This window comes from Hypanus sabinus, chromosome 9, assembly GCF_030144855.1.
Source record: "Hypanus sabinus isolate sHypSab1 chromosome 9, sHypSab1.hap1, whole genome shotgun sequence".
Lineage (NCBI taxonomy): Eukaryota > Metazoa > Chordata > Chondrichthyes > Myliobatiformes > Dasyatidae > Hypanus > Hypanus sabinus.
In genome coordinates this window covers 139,983,892-139,997,157 of record NC_082714.1, presented here as the reverse complement: position 1 = coordinate 139,997,157, position 13,266 = coordinate 139,983,892, and the positions used below count along the sequence as shown (strand labels likewise).

At 40.7% G+C, this 13,266-nt stretch overlaps 1 protein-coding gene across 3 annotated transcripts in view; it reads right to left on the bottom strand.

Annotated features, from left to right (window-relative positions):
• The window catches only part of LOC132399858 (microtubule-associated protein RP/EB family member 1-like), a 30,575-nt gene extending 18,877 nt beyond the window's left edge, over window positions 1-11,698 (bottom strand). For 2 of the 3 annotated variants that reach the window (XM_059980698.1, XM_059980700.1), the window contains exon 1: window positions 11,549-11,698. The gene's annotated coding sequence lies outside the window, so the exon portion shown is untranslated. Of the gene's footprint in view, window positions 1-9,636; window positions 9,743-11,548 lie in introns of all 3 variants that reach the window. The other variant, XM_059980699.1, reaches the window with a different exon arrangement.
• Window positions 11,699-13,266: the final 1,568 nt, after the last annotated feature.

Below are 13,266 nucleotides of genomic sequence, written 5' to 3'. Positions count from 1 at the left end.
TTTTGGGCAGGAAAGGTGAAGAAGGAATGTAAAGGGAAAGCGCTATGGGTAGTACAAGGAGGCGGAACCATGAGGGAGGTGATAGGCAGCCGGAGAAGGATGCAGATGTGAAACTGGGATGTGGAAAGGGAGGGGGGAGGGAATTACTGGACTGGAGGAGGAGACAGAGCGTCCGCCACAACAGTCAGGATCTCCCGGTTGCCATCCACTTCAAGTCTGCTTCACATTCCCATTTGGATATGTCCATATATGGCCTCCTTTACTGCCACGATGAGGCTAAACTCAGTTTGGAGGAGCAATACCTCATATACCGTCTGGGTAGTCTATAGCCCCTTGGCATGAACATTGAATTCTCCAACTTCCAGTAATTCCCTCCCCCTCCCTAGTTTCACTCTGCCTCCTCCTCCAGCTGCCTATCACCTCCCTCATGGTTCTGCCTCCTTCTACTACCCATAGTGCTTTCCCCTTACAATCCTTCTTCACCTTTCCTGCCTATCCCTCCCCCACCACTTGATCTTTCCCCTTACTGGTTTTTCACCTGGTACCTACCAGCCTTCTCCTTCACATCCTCCCTCCACCTACTTCATAGGGTCCCTGCCCCTCCCTCTTCAGTCCTGACAAAGGGTCTCAGCCCAAAACATTGACTGTTCATTTCCACGGAGCTGCCAGACCTGCTGAGTTCCTCCAGTGCGTTGTGAGTGTTCCCTCCAAGGTGTGCATGTGCACGTTCTTTTGCTACTTGCACACAAAGAAATTTAAACTGTGCACAAAAGGTTGTCACCCTCTACCTCATTGTGTATGATTGTGAAATATACTTAACATGCCAATCACACTTCCTTTTCCGGTTTCTGATGCAGAAGGTGTTGACCACGTGGAGATAGCAATCATTTGTCTGCAGATTTTAACACTGGTTTTGTTGAAGAAATAATTCATTGCATATATGTTATCATCACTGGGCAAAAAATTGCACAGCACAAGATTTCTGCACACACTGGTCAATACAAATTAGAGGGAATATTCTGCTGAATCCAGGGTAGCTCCTTCAAAATGATTAACACTGAGGAACTTCTCCACCTCTGATCCCCCGATGAGGACTGATTCATGGACCTCTGGTTTCCTCCTCCTGAAGCCAACAATCATCTTCTTGGTCTTGTTGACATTGAGTGAGAGGTTGTTGTTGTGGCAGCACCCAGCCAGATTTTCAATCTCCCTCCCATATGCTGGTACATCACTACCTTTGATTCGGACAATGACAGTGGTGTCATCGGCTAACAAATATGGCACTGGAGCTATGGTCAGCCTCACAGTCATAAATATAAAGGGAGTAGAGCAGGGGGCCCAAATACAGTCCTGTGGTGCACCTATCCTGAGGGAGACTGTGAAGGAGATGTTGTTGGTAATCCAAACTGGGGTCTACAAGTAAGGGAAGCAAAAATCCAGTTGCATAAACAGGTACTGAAACCCAGGACTTGGTGCTTATTGATTAGTTTTGAGGGAACTATAGTATTGAATGCCAAGCTTCAGTTAATGAAGAGCATCCTGATGTATGCATTTTTGCTGTCCAGATGTTCCAGGATTGAGTTAAGAGCCAAAATAGCATCTGCTGTTGACCTGTTGTGATGGTAGACAAATTAGAATGGATGCAAGTCGCTCCTCAGGCAGGAGCTGAGATCACTAACCTCTTGAAGAAGGTCATCACAATGGATATCTATTGGATGAGTCATTAAGGAACGTTAACACGTTCTGGAAGTCAGAGCACCCGTGGTTCTTTCCCCTCAATATTGAGTATACCATTTTGGATACTGTTCCCCCCCCCCCCCCCCCCGGTGGAATACCACGGAGACTGGATAGATTTGTCAGAGCTGTTGGGGAGGGTTTAAACCAATTTGGCAGGGGAATGGGAACTAGAGTGAAGGGACTCAGGATGTGACAGAATGGACGGGAAAAAAACAACACAAGGATAGCGTGTAGTCAGCCTGTCAGGAAGGGCAGGCAAATGATAGGACAAAATTGTGGCCAGCAGGGTATCAGTGCATTAGGGATGCAGAATCAAAGAAGGTAGCAAATATGGTACTCAAAGTGTTATATCTCAATGCACAGAGTATAAGAAATAAGGTGGACAATCTTATTGCACTATTGCAGATTGTTGGGCATGATGTTGTGGCCATCACTGAATCGTGGCTGAAGGATGGTTGTACTTGGAATCTGAATATCCAAGGTTACACATGGTAGGCAGAGGAGGTGGTGTGACTCTGCAGGTAAATAATGGCATCAAATCATGAGGATGTGACATAGGATCAGAAGATGTTGAATTCTTGTGCGTTGAGTTAAGAAACTGCAAGGGTAAAGGGACCCTGATGGCAGTTATACACAGGTCTTCAAACAGTAGCTGGGATGTGGACTACAGATGTAATGGGAAATAGAAAAGGCATGTCAAAAGGGCAATGTTATACTATGTTATCATATCAATGTTATCAGTCCTGCCGAAGGGTCTTGGCCCAAAACATTGACTGTACTTTTTTCCCCATAGATGCTGCCCGGGTTCCTTGAGCTTTTTGTGTGTGTGTTGCTTGGTTTTCCAGATTCTGAAGATTTTCTCGTGTTTGTGATTTAACTTTATCCTGTATGCCTTCTTCATCTCATCTCCCTGTACTGCCACGTTCAGGGATCCTCACACTTGTACACTGAGACTACTGTTATCAATACCTCCAACACCTCATTCTGTTTTACCCTTTCTCGGTCCTTCTAAAAGTACCACTGCAAATTTCTCAAGGTCAGATTCTTTCTTATTGCTCTGTCCTTCTTACCAATTGATCAAAATTTGCTTGTAACCATCTTCCTCACTACATACACCAATTTTCACGACATTTACACCTACATTACTATCCATATTGTTGAACGCATAACAAAGAACAAGAATCACATCCAGCACTGAGGCTACATCCACACTAGACCGGATAATTTTGAAAACACCAGTTTCATGTAAAAATGACAGGCATCCACACTACGCATTTTTGAAAATATCTCTATCCACATTGAAAAGGAGATTTCAGTGAATCTCCTCCTCCTGCGCATGCGCATACTGAAAACAAACGACATGTTTGGCGTCGAATCTCGCCGTAAAAGTGCGCATTTGTGTAGTTACAGACTAGAAAAACTTAAAACGACAGACAGCTGTTGGCTCTCGCACAAGAGAACTTAAAACTAAAAAAAACAAATACTGGAGTGTACAGAGGCAACCGACAGGGAGTTCACAGATTGACCTGGTTGATGACAAACATTGAAAAAACTGACTAACTCTGTTGCATTAATAAAGCACCTTGTTAAATGTATAAAACATGTCTGCATCAGCGTTATCTTGTATTTCCATACAATGTTACATTAGGCTGTTACGCATCTATTGTCAGAGAAGTACTTGCATAAATAGGTAAACCACCTTCATATGAGCAAGGACAGAAAACAGGGCAAAGTGAGTATAGTATACTTATTTATTCAGTAAGTTATGGGTCAAAGTATTTGGTAAGTACATTTCTAACTTTTTTGGCTTCAGTCTTGTTGCCGTCTGTTCTGAAATTGTTAGGTTACATTCAAGAAAACAATGAAATAGCGCGCTGCCGTCTGACAGCGTTTTCTAAAGTTGCCGGTTACCCCGTCCACACTGATCTGCCCGAGCAGAGTTTTCAAAAACACCCAGTCTAGAAAGCGTTTCTGAAAAGCTCTGGTTTCAGGGGACGAAAACGCCGTTTTAGGTGGACGGAGGGTAAAAACGAAGAGAAAAAGCTTCAGTTACGGATTTATCTGGCGTAATGTGGATGTAGGCTGTGGTACACTGTTCGTTGTTCAGACTACCAATCACACAAAAACCCCTCCATTATCACCCTATGTATAAGGCAAGACCACACCTAGAAAATGGAGAGCACATCTAGTTAGCATTCTGTAGGATTGATGCAATTCAGCTAGAAGATGCATAAAAAGATTTAAAAGGAAGCTATCTGGATTAGAGGGCTTGAGTTATAGGAGAGACAAGATAGGCTGGGACTATTTTCATGGGCAAGTCTAAAACTACAAGGCAAGAAGGGGAAGATTTAAATAGGATTATAGAGGCAAGCTTTTCCAGAAAGAGGACAATGAGCTGCCATATGGAATGGTAGAGGCAGCAGTTACAATGGTAAAAAGACATTGGACAGGTACACGGAGAGGAAAAGTGTAAAATGGATATGGGTCAAATTAAACCAACTCAGAAAGGTACGCTGACTGGCATTGGACCAGATGGGCCAAAGGGCCCGTTTCCATGCTGTATCTCTCAGACTCTATTCTAGTACTTGGATCCAATTTACCAACTTGCTTTGTATTCAATTAGCTCTACCCTTTTTTTGTCAGTCCCATATATGCAGCCTTGTCAAAGCCCCTACTGATGCTAATCTGCACTGTATCCATTGTACTGCCGCATCAATAAAGAAAAACAAAATCTATCCAGAAATTTTAAAATTTGGAGCATTTTCTCCAGACCCATAACTTTTATTACAATGAAAGTTTCCCCATTAACACCACATCTTTTTAATCTCCATTCCTCCCCCTCAATTTACACCACAGATGCTTTATTAACTGCACAGTTCTCAGTTCTTTGTGTCTCCCCAAGCCCAAAGTGGTCTGGTTTCCAACACCAGTACTATGTCACTCTCAAGTAATTTTTTCTTGAATATTTAATTTACAAACAACTCAGTGTTGTCACCAGCTGACTGCTTTAAAATACCATACTACATACATCTTAAATGTGTATAAATAATAACTTACATTTAAGCAACTGCCCCCATCCTACTTTTTCCAATACTGTATTCCCCATTCCATGACAGCAAAGTCGAGAAATGAAAGGAAAAGCAAGAGAAAAAATTCAGCAGCTAAGTTGATGGAACATGGAATTCAACAAAAGCAGGAAGCAATAATGATCGAGTCAGTGAACTGGAAACTGTTAGGAATTGGGCTGAAACAGAAGAATGTTCCATACATCCCATGGCCAGGTAGGCACAACTTGCAACAATTATTATTTGGGAAGAGTTCAGGATCTGCTGAATGTTTTGCAAGCTTTCCACTCTCGTTTAGGATTTCCAGCAATACTTTTTTTTTGATCCAATTAAAGTGCTTTTGTTTGATTTTAGAACCAGTGCAGCCAGGCAAAAAACAAGTGGCATCAGACAGGAATTGGTTTGGCCATGACCAGGGGTGGGGGGGGGGCAAAGGAATACAGGCTGGAACATGAGCCTTAAATCTCTCCAGACTTCCATGATAAAAGAAAACCAAGAAAATGAAAACTTGCATTAGCAAAATACAGTGAAATGTGGCAGATGTAGCTGGAAAGAGGTAGAAAGAAAGGACTAACAGTTAAATTAAGACACCTGGCAAGAAAAGGTTGCATTTTTCACATGGTGTTTGCTGATGTACTATACATTGCTATTTGGGCAACTTAATATGAAAAACTAAACCTTCTTTAAATTTTGAGGAAATAAAGCTGAGTGAATAAACCAATGATTGTCTTTTTAAAACCAATCCTGAATGAAATGTTTACTAAATCACAAATATACTTTCACACATTGCCTATACTGCAATGTCACAGAAGAATAATGTGTGCAATTGAGCACAAAAAAAATCAAACTAGCATTTTAAAAGTCTGCAGCATTTAAGCGAGATGGAAAAAAGTCAGGTGAATTCAACCATAGTCTGCCAGTTTCAAAAATACTGCAATTATATACTTTACTCCAACTGACAGGAGTTAAAAATGTAAAACTCGAATCACTCTGAAACTTTGCATGAAACTCTTCATCTAGCATTACCAGCAATAATTAACTGCTAACACATTCTTTGTGCACAGGTATAAAGATAAAGATGGCCCCAGTTTAAATGTTACATCATTTCATAATTCTACAAAGTCCTTATAGCTATTGTCCTGCTGGAATACATTATACAAAACACCAGTTCACCCAGTAAGATGATAGCATTGAATTATTTCCAGCAACCATAAATTTCAATAGATCACCAAACTGGATTTTGTTTTAAGCATTTTCAGAACAGAGCACATTTTGAGAATATGAAGGAAAATGTAATAGTAAAACTGTAGTAGAGTTCTATTCGCAATAAATAATTTATAGCATAGAAAGCAAGACATGAGCACTAACGTGCAGACCAATGACACTGAATGCTGAGGCACACTGAAGTGTTGAAGAGGTTCAAGACCAAAGGAATCCCTTATCCAATTTCTCCACCATGACCTTGTACAAAATCTATAATAGAGACATCTTTGGGGTTTGATGACTGTAGAACCCAAGGTTTGAACTATGGAGTTCAGGAATGAGTAGCTAAAACTCTGGACATTTTTGAACAGAAGGTACAATTGTCATTACATTCTATAGAGATCAAGAGCAATTTCTTTAGCCAGAGGGTGGTGAATCTGCAAAATTCTTTTTCACAGATGATTGTGGAGGCCAAGTCATTGGATATATTTAAAGCACAAGTTGATAGGTTCTTAATTAGCAAGGACATCAAAGGTTACAGGCAGAAGACTGGGGAATGAGGTTGAGAGGGAAAATAAATCTGTCATGATGGAAGAGACTTGATGGGCTTAATGGTCTAATTTGGTCCTGTCTTGTGATCTTAAAAAAGTTCCAAAGCTTGGATTTGGAATACCTATCCATAATTATTTAGGAAATTATCTTTCTAAATAAGAGCACTTGAACAGAAGGCGACAAACCAAATGCTAGAACATGGAATTAATATGTATGGACTTTTAAATGCAAAAATTACAGTAATATGTATGGTTAGTGTTGATACAATGAAATGATCAATTTCCATGCTTTATGACTCAGATACTAACATGAAATTCTGAAGATGTTAATGTTTTTATATCCTCTAGAATTTTTATGATCCCATTCCAACTGACAGGGTTAGCAAGTCAGAAATGATAAAATAACAGAATACGAAAAGAAAACGATTAATGTCATTATATCCAATGAAACAGAGAATTTAACATAGAAGCCTAGAATGGGTGTAGGTAATCACCAATTAAAAAAAAAATAATCAAAATTAGACTGTTTGCTCATAGCTATGCCTCAAAATGAAAATAGTTTTAAAAAAACTAAAATCTAGGAAATCACCAGGAAAGAGATAATTTCAAAATTCATACAGGACTGCTGTGAAACAAAATATTAATAATAGAACAAAGGAAAAGAAGTTTTAAAGAATGTTGTTAATGACTGATAAGTCTGTGGCAAAATCCAGTAGCAATGTATTTAATTAATGAACAAGAGTACAGCCTGGGTTCCTGGATTGTGAAAACAGAAGACACACAAATGGGCAAGTCTTACATTCTCCTGTGGTTTAGTAGGAAAGTACCATGAGGAAAGGGGTGTTTGGTGGAAAAAAAGTACAAATCAAGGATTCACAGGGGAAAACAGTCCTTTTGGAATGCAGAAAGATTAATGAGGTATTCGGAGTTGGAATCTCATTGAAGGTGGTAGATTTTACACAAGAGCACAAGTTGAATACTGAAACTGGTCAGCTGGAAGGTGAAATCAAAGGTTGCTATTATGTCGTGCAGACAGGTTAAGAGTAGAAATGTGAGAAATAAGAGGAGGCACAACTGAACGCCCTACTGCAGAGGGAAAGCCATGGTTAAAGAAAAAGACAACCCAGAAAGTTCAGTCATCACAACAGGAACATCAGAAAGACTGAGAACAAAATGGATCTCTTACGGGAAACAGGGCGGGAGGACTTCAGTTTTTGGAGTCTGTGTGCTTGGATTGGATGTTGGCTTGTTGAAAGTGGCATCCCCCCCAACCACTGTTCTGCTCACACACCAACCTCCTCCCACGTAGAGCAAAACATTGTCTCCTTTGTTCTCATCTTCCACCCACCAGATTCAACAGATCATCCTCAACTACTTCAACTCTCCCCCCCCCCCCCCATCATTCTAAACGGGCTATTCAGTCTACAACTTCCAAGGTTGCTCTTTCACCTCCACCTACTGCTCTGCTTTTCATTTAACTCTGATTGATTCCCTTTTACCTTATTCTTTCCCATCATCTAGAAACCCCAACAGCAATTCACTTGCACTTCAAGTTAGATCTGGTGCTCAAGTTACAATTTCCTCCAAAATGGAGAAACCAAACACAGATTGGGAACACTCTGTAGAACAGTTCTGCTTATTGTGCATGAGTGACTTCGACCTCCCAGTCACCTGCCAATTTAATTCTCTACCCTCCTGTCATTATGACCTCTTAATACCATAGGATACCAATGAATTCCAACATAACTGAGGAACAGCACCCTGCACCCCACTGGACCTATGACAACTACAATCATTTACTCTAATCCAATATAAATTGTATGTCTTCATACATTCTAGCGGTTCCCCCCACCCCGATTCTACTAGTCATCTATGCACTAGGACAGGGGCTCTCAGCCTTTTTTTAATGCCATGACCTCTACCATTAATTGATGGGTCCATGGAGCCCAGGTTGTGAACCCCTATAACAGGGGCAGATTTGTAATAGGCAATTAACATCTACCAACATAAAATGCCTCTGGGATGTGTGAAGAAAAAAAATGAGCACCTTTAAGAAACACATCACAGGCAGAATATACAAATTCCAATCAGGTGTGTATGGAACTGCAAGGAAGTGGCTTTACTACTTGGAACTCAACAAGTTAACCAGTCTTTTTGACTTATATCTGATCTGGCCAGCTCTGATGCAAGACTAATAAGTAGTAACTAATTCAGTTTTTCTCTCTTTCATAGATGCTGATCTACTGAGCTTTGCCACCATTCTTTATTTCAGGAATTCTAGCAATTTTAGTTTTCCTATACTCATGCTTTATATCCCTCATCCTCTCTTGCTCACCCTGCTGCCTTAATTTTCTTTTACTTACACTTCTGCAGAAGGGCAACTTACTTTCATTTGTTACTGGTTGAAGGACTAAAAAGCAAGCCTACCATCTGGACAATCTTGCTCTCCAGCCTATGAAAGACATTCCAATAGTTCTCTCCACCTCACTCCTCTCTGCAATTTAAAACTCTTGATTTCTCACTTATCCAGTTCTGATTAAGTATCATTGATCAGACATCTTTTTTATTTCTCTTTATATACTGGCTACCTGACCTGCTCTGACTTCCCAACATTTTGTTTCTATTTCAGAGTTCCAGCATCTGATTTTTTTTTAAAAAAAAGACTGCACACAGGAATAAAACAATGACAAATGGGGATGTTGAGAATAAGCAAGAAAGCAAAATGGTGGCTTTAAGGAGCAGAATTATCTAAAATTAATTGAATTTAATTAATGAACAAGCTCTTCAGCCCAACCTGTCAAATCCAGAACATGACTAAAAACCTATAAGAAATAAGAGGTGATGTCCTTTATGCTGACACAGATTACTCAGGAACAGTGTAAGAGGGTATTAGCAAAAAAGCAGCAGCACAGTTGAATGACTGACAACTGACAACTTGGTAATACACCTCCATATTTAACAAAGGTGCAAGCATGATCTCCAAATCTGGCTTCATTCTCTCTAATGGAAAAGGAAACTAGCTTCTGTGACAACTACAATACAAAATACAAACTGAATAAAATATAAAATCTCGCTTCTACCTTGAATCCAGACAGCAAGGGAGTTGAAAAGATAGAAGTTGAGCTTCTGAATTTGCATGGGACAATGCAGGTCGATTGAATGTTAGAGCGAACAAGGGTGCAACAGCTGCATGTGAAAGAAGAGAAAGATTTGTTCAGTCGCAGAGGAATGAGATACTAAATGAGGAAGCTGGTGTTGAGTATGAGGTTAAAATCTACTCTAGTCAAGAGAAAAGGGAAGGAATGAGCGCCAGAAATGATTCAGATGGAGACTGCATGACATTACCAGTCATCCTCTGAAGAGCTTGACTTAATTAGAAAAAAATCCAGAATTAGATGTGCTTCATTGATAGACAGAGAATATGAAAATAAAACAAATTTTACAAGGATTGAAATGTAGAACTCCAAGTCCTAAAATAATTATACCAATATACCATGCCCAGAATATTGGTATAATTATTCTAGGACTTGGAGCTTCATATTATGTTGTTCCTGTTCCATACAACAGTGTTGTTCCTGTTCCAGGAACAACACTGTTTATTCTATTTAGAACTATTTTTTAAGAACAGTATTTTACTTGCAGTGTAAATCATTTTAAGTAAATGCCAGAAGCACAAAAATACATTTCAAAGTGTAATGGTCAGATTAATTTTTAAATCTCGAGAACAAATTATTTTTGATTAAACATCTTTATGAAGTACTTGAATCTGTTTTCATTTTATTTTTAGATCCACATTGCAACACAAATAAAAATTTTGTTGCATCTTTCATACATCTAGCCTAATTTCTACTATTAATCAATCTGCGCCCTTCAATAATATTGCACAGATTAAAAATCTGAGTGAAATGCACTTTCGTTTCAACTTTAAAAAGTCAATTAAATGCGTTTGTCATGCTTTCCGGCTGGATAAATGCTGGATAAGACTGGATAAATGCTGATATTTAAATTGAAATATGGGGAGATCGAGACGAGTGCACAAATAGGCGTTAGCCGCATATCCCGGGACACATGGACAATGACTGCTGGTTCATTGTCTTCAGGTGGGAATTCGGATTCGCGTGGAAATTGAACAGCAGAGAGAAAGGGAACAACAAACTCTGTGTAAGCACACAAAGAACTCCCCCAAAGTAAGCAATATCGAAGCCAGCGCCATGATAGCCATGTGCTATATATTCAGTGCTACTTAACAACCTTGCTTCTCTGCTACATTGCAGCTACTTCCTCTCCTACATGACGACGCGGACGGCAGAGGCGAGACAAGCTGCGATTGACACCGTGATTAACCAATAGATGCGAGACGACCACGTGCACAGACGATGGCTGGTGGCCAATGAACCGGCGCCGGAGGGGACAGGCAGGGCGGGACACTAGTTTGCAGACGGGCCCGTCCGTCTTTAAAATACCAGGCCTACCATTTGACAGATAACCCAAATGGAATCGAGAAAAGGGGAAAAATACGAGGAAAGAAGCCGCGAGAATGCTTTGTCGCAAATGCCGCTGGGTGCTAAACCTAACCTCTGGGGTTAGGGAAGGTTCAAGCTTCAAGCCTTCTTGTGACATGATCTCCATCATATTCTCCATCATGAATAAATTTTTTTTAAAAAGTAAACGAATTTTCTTATGGAGGATTTTTTAAAATATCGTAAGAAGGTGTACAATTAAAGTAATTTCAAAAGCAACAGAGTGTGCGGACTGAACAAGTACAAACACACACAAAAAGCGTCATTTATTGCCAAGCCAGACGAATGCACCCAGCGCTGGACAAACCAGCCCTTCATAAAAAATACTTTAAATCCATCACCAATGTACGCCAGCGACAAGTAGGCGCAATCAGCTTCGACTAAGTAAATAATATTTTCGCATTTGTTTAAAAAAATCTTATAAACTAAATTAGTACACGGGATAACAAAGAGGTGGGAGGAAATAACTCACCCGCCGCGCCTCAAGATATCTGTCGCCCTCCTCCCTCTTCCTTTTCTAACCGACCGGATCCGACGCTCGGACTCTCGCGAACGTGAAAGCCGCTAATTCAAACTCATTCAGCGCGCTGCCGCTCGCCACGGTGACGTCACACGCAATCGGCGCTTACATCATTCGCACGACGACAGCGCCGCCCGGTCTGCGCGTTGCTATGGCGACTGGTCCCAGCGCCGAGAGCGCTCGCTGACCTCACGGACTGACAGAAGGGTGAGGATTCCGGATCGATGCGATCAAAAGAGAATGTCCTTCTTCTTAAAAGCAAGGGAAGCTCAATCATTAAGAAACGAAGCTCTTTTAAAATACACTAATACAAGTGCCGCTTGATTTAAACTATCTCTGCTAAGTTAGTGGCATTATATAAACATGAGTTATCCCTTTTATTGTGATTTAGTTATGATGTCAGTGTTATGAACAGACAGTCATGTCCTTTGGCTCAATGCTATTATTTTCTCCACAAGGTTAACGTCGGTTCAATTGCTGGAATAGGCTATGTACCAGAGACTCGGCCTTTTTACATAACATCTGTTGCGCAGAAATAGATTTTGCTTCCCAACTGTATTTTGGATGGTATTTATAATAGACAACACATCCCCATCCACCCTTATTAGTTTGCTAACTCTGGATACAGACATTCCTGAGTGTTTGATGATTTGAATTCTGGATGCATGCTATTTGATCACATGACACTTGCAACTGTTAATTGCATTTGTCCTCTTCGGGTTGGGTCACTGGAATTTTAATACATGTCTTTGGGGTTTCATATTGCAGCTGATGTGCAAGAAGTCCCAAGGATCAAAAGTCACCACAAGAAGCAAGGAAAGAAAACCAAGGGTGCGGAAAAATCTTTTTTCAAAATGTAGATGCTATAGAAACAGAAAATTCTTTTAATACTAGGGATGTTAGGCTGCATCTGTGGAAAGGGATACAGAATTAACAATCAGGTTTAAGATTCCTCAGAGATGAAAAAAATCTGCAGATGCTGGAAACCCAAGCAACACACACAAAATGCTGGAGGAACTCTGCAAGCCGGGCAGCATCTATTGAAAAGAGTACAGTAAATAGTTAACATTTTGGGCTGAGACCCTTCATCAAGACTGCACAAAAGGATGAGAAGTCAGAGTAAGATGGAAAGGGTTAGGAGAGGAAGAAGTACAAGGCAGTAGGTTTACTTCATCCATGAAGTAAAGAGCTGGGAAGCTGATAGGTGAAAGAGGCTGGAAAAGGGGGAATCTGACAGGAGAGGGTAGAAGACAATGGAGGAAAGAGAAGGGGGAGGAACACCCAAGGGAGGTGATGGGCAGGTACGGAGATAAGGTGCAAGAGGAGAATGGGAATGGAGAATGGTGAAGGGGGGGCATTACCAAAAGTTCAAGAAATCAATGTTCAGTCCAACAGGTTGGAGGCTACCCAGACGAAATATAAGGTGTTGCTCCTCCAACCTAATTGTAGCCTCACCAGAGCTGTAGAGGGGGCTATTGACTAACATGTCGGAATCGAATGGGAAATAAAATTAAAATGGGTGGTCACCAAGAGATCCCACTTTTTCTGGTGAACTGAGAGTAGGTGCTCAGTGAAATAGTCTCTGAATTATGTTGGGTCTCATGGATATACAGCAAGCTACATTTGGAGCACTGGATACAGTAGATGGTCCCAGGAGATTCACAGGTGAA